Source organism: Callithrix jacchus, chromosome 8 (assembly GCF_049354715.1).
Source record: "Callithrix jacchus isolate 240 chromosome 8, calJac240_pri, whole genome shotgun sequence".
NCBI classification, from domain to species: domain Eukaryota; kingdom Metazoa; phylum Chordata; class Mammalia; order Primates; family Cebidae; genus Callithrix; species Callithrix jacchus.
This window is the reverse complement of record NC_133509.1, coordinates 80,153,085-80,159,077: the sequence shown is the minus strand read 5'-3', so window position 1 is coordinate 80,159,077 and position 5,993 is coordinate 80,153,085. Positions and strand designations below refer to the sequence as shown.

At 38.6% G+C, this 5,993-nt stretch overlaps 1 pseudogene; it reads left to right on the top strand.

The window, feature by feature from the left end:
* The first annotated feature begins 2,988 nt into the window (after positions 1 to 2,988).
* Positions 2,989 to 4,144, top strand: LOC100392462 (acyl-CoA dehydrogenase family member 11 pseudogene; annotated as a pseudogene).
* Positions 4,145 to 5,993: the final 1,849 nt, after the last annotated feature.

Sequence of the window (5,993 nt, the reverse complement as noted above, 5' to 3'; positions counted from 1 at the left end):
TTCCTGAGCCCATTCTAGAATGCATTACTGAGACAGGACACAAAATAGACACAGTTGTAGAGAGGATCTCAATAGCTCTTGTCTCTCATTCAGTGGAAACAAAGCTTGGGACTGGTCTTCATAGTTTGAGTATCAAGAAGGTCTAGAAAGTGTTTAGAGACTTAAGGTCAAAAAAATGAATGGGTTGGTGAAGCAAAAGTGACATGAATCCAAGGGTTGAAGGGCCATGACACACAGAGGCTTATGATAGCCAACAAGGGAAAGGTTGAATGAGACGGCTTGATATAAGTCTATGGCATGCCATCCTAAAAGGGAAGATAGACCAAAAGGACTAGAGCCTCCCCAGGAATCATTCTGATTATTCAATCACAAATTATTTTATTAGGAGAGAAGAATGAGAAGTAGCAAAGTAAAAGTGGTCCAAACAAGTCATAGACTAAGACAACAACACATGGTTTTAATGACCACATGATAAAAATTAAAATATCCCAGAACTAAGAACAAAGACAAATATCACCAAAGGTAAATATGAAAGCTGCAAAGCACTTTGTTTAACACAGAGGATAGGAAGAAACAAAATTTATACAATATGTAGATTAACCCTGGCTGAAAGGAAGATAAGGATTTCAAAGCCCCAATTCCCTCCCATTACCACAAAGATGCCTGAAAGGGCTCTTGGAACACTGTCTGAAACCACAGGCCTAGGTCAGTGTACAAGTTGCTCTGCACAGATAAAAAGACCTTTCTTATTTCATTTCTGACCTGCCTTTCCAGCTCTCCTGTTCCCTACACTCATATATGTGCATGCACACAAGCATCACACACCCTGCCCTGATGATTTCTGCCCTTGTACACACTGCACCCTCTCCCTAAAACATTCATTCTACCCTTAAATAACTTATTCTTCAAGACCTAGCTCCAATGTTATGTCCCTGGAAAAGGATCCCTTGTGCCTTCTCCTCTAGCGGCAGTTCCTCACCTCCTCCTCAATGCTTCTTTCCTTCAAGTGACTTTTATTCTCCCACAGAAAGTTGAAGACTATAAAATAAACTAGCAAGAACAGAACCAGAATTTACCCTTTCATATGTAATCAATTCTCTCACAGAAAAGCCTTTGTGGTGCTTCCATTCAAACGTTTTTCTGACCTTGATCAGTGAGGTGAAGGAGCTAGGAGAGTGTTTTCTATATTATGTTTGGTTGCAAACAGATGGGCAATGATAATGTATCTAATTCACTATTAAACTTTTCAGCTGTATGATCAATCATGGAAGTTTGCCTGGCTAATTAAATACTGTTGGGGTGAAGACTCAGCTTGATGCTCTTTTGACCAAGCGGAGATAAGCACTCCAACAAGTAGCAGGCAATATAAAAGAAATGGGCTTGGCAGGGCTGCATAGCTACCAACTTTAGTGTGAACTTCTGAGTCACAGAAAAATTAATGAGAAATGTTCTCTCATAGCATAATTAATTAACTACATTACTAGTTCTTTAATTTGTTCTAAATTTACAAAAACCAGAGCCACTATGAACACATTTTCTGCCTAATCCAGAAATTCAAAGCAATTGTTTCTTCTGTGGTTCTTCTTTCTAAATTCCTTGCCTTCTATAAAATGCAAAAATTTGCAAAATTCAAATTTTGCGATTTTTTTTTTTGTCAGGTCCACAGGAGTGCTTCTCTTTTAAGGTAGTTTAACCCAAAGAGTCTTTAGAAGAGCTTTTTCCCTGATTCTATTTCCAAAGAAGATTACAAATACAGGCAGATATAAAGCCCATAAGAGGCTTAGAAACATATTTGGACAAAATCTTTATTGGGACCTTAATATGTAAATGTTCTGTGATGTCACAAGATCAACATGTCCACAGATTTCAATGCTTAAAAGTTTTTTAAATTATGTAGTTATGTAGAACTTCGCTAGTAGTTACTAAAACAAAGTCAATCTGCTACTGAGAATACTATGTCCCAGCAATAAAGAAAAAACTATGCCACAAATGCATCGGTGTTGTTCTTTCATGAGACAAACTCTACAGAGACTAATAATAGGTGGGTCAAAATTAAACTATGTGAAAGTTAAGAGAAGCAATGAAAGCTTCAGAAAGGTGAAGTCTTCAACTTTGTATTATCCAGCTAAATCATAGATAGTCAAATGACCAAAAATATATAAGAAAGGCATTATATTGCTAACTGAGTGAACACCTGACTAGAAAACAAAATCATAATTAACAGATAAAATAATGGGAGGAGTAAAATGACTCACCAAATAAAAGAGGAAAAAATACAAAGGCTGAAGATAATGCAATAGTAATTAGTCAATTAAACAAACAGCACACTACATTTTATGTAGACAAATGCAGAAAATTAGAAAAGAATTTTAATATGCATAAGTTTATTTACTCTAAACAGATTATATCAGCTATGATTTACAGGCATACCTCTTTTCATTGCATTTCACAGATATAGAGTTATTTTACAAATTGAAGGCTTATGGCAACTCAGCATTAAGCAAAGCCGATCAGTGCCATTTTTTCAACATGTGCTCACTTCCTGTCTCTATGTCACATTGTGGTAATTCTCACAATAATTGCAATATTTTCATTATTATTATGTCTGTTATGGTGACCTGTGGGCAGTGATCTTTGTTGATACTATTACAATTGTTTGTGGAAGCCATGAATGATGTCCATATAAGATGAGGGACTTAATAAATGTTGTGTGTATTCTGACTGTTTCATTTGCTGGCTGTTCCTCCATCTGTCTCCTTCTCCTCAGACTTCTCTATTCCCTGAAACATAATACTACTGAAATTAGGTGGATTAATAAACCTACAATAGCCCCTAAGTGTTCAAATGAAAGGGAGAGTTGCACATCTCTCACCTTAAATTGAAGCTAGAAATAATTAAGCTCAATGGGAAAGGCATGTCAAAAACTATGATAGGCAGGGTGTTATGTGTTCTTGTGTGGCCTCGTTTTCTTCCTCTACAATTAGGTAATTGATTTCTATGTTCAAAATGAAAATTCAGTGGACAAGTGGGGAAAACCTTTAGTGATTAATAAACTCAAGGAAATGGCCAAAGCAGAGGGTCCCTGGAACTTTTTTTTGCCACCTGTCAGCGGTCTCAGCCAGGTGGACTATGCCTTGATTGCTAAAGAAACAGGAAAATGCTTTTTTGCTCCAAATGTCTTTAACTGCCAAGCACCAGACATGGGGAACATGGAGGTTCTGCACCTGTATGGAAGTGAGGAACAGAAGAAACAGTGGCTTGAGCCTCTTCTTCAACGGGACATTACCTCCTGCTTCTGTATGACAGAACCTGATGTAGCTTCAAGTGATGCCACAAATATTGAATGCAGCATCCAACAAGATGGAGAGAGCTATGTAATTAATGGCAAGAAATGGTGGAGCAGTGAAGCTGGGATTCCCAAGTGCAAAATTGCAATTGTTCCAAGTGCAAAATTGCAATTGTTTTGAGAACTCAAAATACTTCTGGCTCCAGACACAAAAAGCACAGCATGATTCTTGTTCCCATGAACACACCTGGAGTAGAATTAATAAGACCTTGGTCAGTTTTTGTCTACACAGATAATTTTCATGGAGGACATTTTGAGATCCATTTAAATCAACTGCGAGTTCCTGACACAAATCTAATACAAGGTGAAGGCAGTGGATATGAAATTTCCCAAAGCTGCCTTGGACCTGGCAGAATCCACCAATGTATGAGAACAATAGGTTTGGTGGAGCATGCTTTGCAGATCATGTGTTAGCAGGCAACACAAAGGGTAGCCTTTAAGAAGTTGTTTGCACATGAGGTTGTGGCTCACTGGATTGCTGAAAGCCGCATTGCCATTGAGAAGATTCACTTGTTGACTCTGAAAGCCACTCACAGCATAGACACTCTGGGCAGTGCTGGTGCTAGGAAGGAGATTGCAGTGATCAAAGTGGCTGCCCCACGGGCTGACTGCAAAATCACTGACCGAGCCATCTAGGTGTTCGGAGGTGCTGGTGTTTCCCAGGATTACCTTCTGGCCAACATATATGCTTTAACCCAAGTTTTGCATTTAGCAGACGGACCTGACAAAGTTTACCTCTCAGCAATTGCAACAATGGAGCTGCAGGACCAAGCCAAAGGGCAGACAGCCAAGATGTAAGGAGAGTGGCACTGCCACATCCCACAGGCAAAAACTCTCCATAAACATCACTGGCTCCAACATTTGAATCTTATATTTTTGCAGCAGTTTGAGCACAGGGTTAATTATTCATTTGTGGTAAAGATTTTAGCATCTATTTTGATCGGTGGGTTTTGTTATTTCAAGGCTTAAGTTTAATAAGAAATGCCGCAGCTGTTGTCATTCAATCTAATGTCTCCTTGAGGCCAGGTGTTCTGGCAGGACCAGCCTGGACAGCATAGTGAGACTCCCATCTCTACGAAAAATTTAAAAATTAGCCAAATGTGGTGGCACATGCTTGTAGTCCTAGGTACTTGGGAGGCTAAGGCAGGAGGATTGCTTGAGTACAGGAGTTTGAGGTTACAGTGAGCTATGATCATGACATAGCACTCCATCCTGGGTGACCGGGGGAGACTCTGTTTCTAAAAATAAAAACAAATAAAAATACATTTCTTCTTGGGGTGGTGTGGAGGTAGGCAACAGGAATTTGACCTGGGCTCTGATTGTGGTGTGGTGTGTGAGCCTTTTTAACATTTGCCACTGAGCCTTAATCTCACTGTACCTCACTTTACTTTTCAATATTTCAATCTTAGAGGACCCTGACTCACTGAGGGTTTGCCATGTAGAAGCACCTTGAAATTTGTGAAACCATAATAAAGTACTTTATAAAAGGTATCCTTATTTAAAGTGGATAAATTTTATAACTCAAACTATTTAACCTTATGATTAATTTTTAGTTGTGATTTAGAAGACAGAATTGTGTTTTGACATTTGGAAGTAAAGGCTATGTCTGGTCCTTAAAAAAAAAAAGAAAAGAAAACCATGATAGGCAGAAAGCTAGGCCTCTTGCATCAAACAGCCAAACTGTGAATGCAAAGAAAAAGTTCTTAAAATAAATTCAAAGTGCTACTCCAGTGAACACAAATATTTAAAGAAAGAGCAAAACAACCTTTTTACTGATATGAAGAAAGTTTTAGTGGTCTGGGTGAAAGACCAAACCAGCCGCAACATTTTCTTAAGCCAAAGCCCAATCCAGCGCCAGTCTCTAACCCTCTTCAATTCCATCAAGGCTGAGAGGTAAAGAAGGTGCAAAAGAAAAGTGTGAAGGTAGCATAGGTTAGTTCTTGAGGTTAAAGAAGCCATCTTCGTCTCATCCAGGTGCGAGGCGAAGCAACAGGTGCTGATGCGGAAGTTGCAGCAAGTTATCCCAAAAAATCTAGCTAAGATAATTGATAAAGGTGGCTAAACTAAACAGTAGATTTTTAATGTAGACAAAATAGCCTTCAATATGAAGAAGATGTCATCTAGGGCTTTCATGGCCAAAGAAGAGAAGTCAATGCCTGGACTTAAAGCGTCAAAGAACAGGCTGACTCTATTGCTAGGGGCTAATGCTGCTGGTAACCGGAGGTTGATGCAATGCTTATTTACCATTCTGAAAATCCTAGTACCCTTAAATATTAGCCTAAATCTACTCTGCGTGTGCTCTGTAAATAGAAAAGCAAAGCCCAGGTGACCACACATTTGATTACAGGATGGTTTTCTGAATATTTTTCAAGCCCATTATGGAGGCTTACTCCTTAAAAAAAAGATTTTTTTCAAAATATTCCTGCTCATTGACAATGCATCTTGTTACCCAAGAGTTCTGATGGAGGGGTACGAGAAGATTAATGTTGTTTTCATAACTGTAAATACAATATCTATCATTCAGCCGATGAATCCAGGTGTAATTTTGATTTCAAGTATTATAATTTAAGAAATACATTTTGTAAAGCTATAGTTGTGTGTGTTCTGGCTGTTCCACTAACCAGCTATTCCCCCATCCATCTCTCTT